The following is a 2,035-nucleotide window of genomic DNA, read 5'->3' on the forward strand; positions in this document are numbered from 1 at the left end:
AATTTAATAAAAGATGGCTATACGACCCCAAATACCAATAACATTATTTCCAAACCCTATGAAACCCAACAAAAAGTCTAATCCAAAACAATTATGGGGAAAAAGGCCCCGAAAACCTTAAATACAAACTACCAAAACAAAAAAAAGGGCCAAAAAACCCCGGAAGAAAAGGGGGCCCCCAAAAGGGCCGATACGTGGATGATCACCGTAGAGTAGATGCCCCCGTAAGTCTGAGGTATCGTGAAATGCAGCCTCAAGGCAATAGAAAGGAGACGTCGAAGACATTGAATGTCTACCTACATGTAAAACAAACTGAATCAATAAACGTGGCACATAAAATAACATGATAAGAGGGAACTAAGTTTGGTCATTAACACATATATATATATACACACACACACACACACACACACACACACATATATATATATATATATATATATATATATATATATATATATATATATATATATATATATAACATGATAAAACATTTTAAGTAAGGAGGCATAAGTATAACAGACAAATCACCAAGTGGATACGTGAGTCCGGTGCACGGGACCGAACTTAGGAGGTCTCATATCTTGCCAGGGGTATAAGATATAAATATGGCATGAAATGATCCAATCAATAAAGGAATCGCCCTAAACATGAGCGGAGCGATACTTATCCTACAGTGGCTAACGTAGTTTCAGGCTATTTGAGCCTTCTCGGTAATCTGTGCAACTCTAAAAAACATGAACATGAAAATAGGTGGCATCTGTGCCTATGGTTTTTCATAAAACATGACTTGCATTATACATGGATATAGTTACATAATATACTTGCATGAAAACGTGTAAACATGTAAAGTGTTTCATGAAAATAAACATAGTAATTAATAACTTGCATGTAAGAACCCATGGAATGCAAAGTATGGGTTTTCATGGATTACGGACGGATTCCCAATAACCAAAATGGAAGATTAGGAGTACAATAACGAATTATAAATCTAAACATAGTATATCATAGTACACGGACTTAGGGTTTATCATAAACATGGCTAAAACCCTAGTTTTTGGTGAACTTTCGTATAATAATGGAAGAACATGGAGGGGGGAAGAACAAAGATGTTCCCACACGTAGATAGAAACCCTACATACCTTAATCGCTCCAAAACTTGAAAGTCCAATCTTTGAAGAAGAATTCCAAAATCTTGAATCTTGAACCTTGAGATGGGTTTTCTTGAAAACCCTAGGTTGTTAACATAGGATTTCACTTAAAATTCATGTATAATCATTAAAATTCACTTTTGGGAATACATGGGAGGGACTTACCTTGATGTATGAATATGAGGAGAAGAGAGAAAGGTCATTCTAGGGCTTGGGGATGTGAAGAATGAAGTGAAAAAGCCTTAAAATGAAGTTTTAAAGTTGTTATCGGACCTGTTTTATGCTCAATTTAGGCCCATTTTACGGCCCGTAAATCAGATTTACGGACCGTAGATCCATAACAGTTTGCCGGCTTTTTTGGACAATTTTACGGCCCGTAACTTCTGCCGTTAATCGGCAGAACACTAGTTTAGTAAACGGACATAACTTTTTGTACAAATGTCGGTTTAACCTACATAATATACCGTTGGAATTTTATTTCAATTATCTACAACTTTCAAGAAAGAAGTTTTCTCAAATTCCGAGTATATTTTTCCATATACTCACTTTAAGTGAGACATGGTGCAAACGCACTTGAAAACATGCTTCGTAAGGTAGCTTCCGACTTTACTTTGCCCAAGGACTCTTCTTATGACTTGATTAGGTTTCAAACACCCTTTTCACACTACTCATATTAGGTTTATTATACCCCCATCTTATGTGTCAAATCTTAGCCTGAATGCACGAGGTGTGACAGATCTTTTTTGAAATTTTGTCGATTCCGTGGGGTCCGGAAGGTCGTTTACGACTTGGTGGGGTGGTTGGTTCAATTTTTGTGGCTTCTGAGTCCATTTTGGGTACTTGGTTAGAAACTTGGTTTTAGCCGTTTGGGGTTTGACTGAGTC

Source organism: Lycium ferocissimum, chromosome 4 (assembly GCF_029784015.1).
Source record: "Lycium ferocissimum isolate CSIRO_LF1 chromosome 4, AGI_CSIRO_Lferr_CH_V1, whole genome shotgun sequence".
Lineage (NCBI taxonomy): Eukaryota > Viridiplantae > Streptophyta > Magnoliopsida > Solanales > Solanaceae > Lycium > Lycium ferocissimum.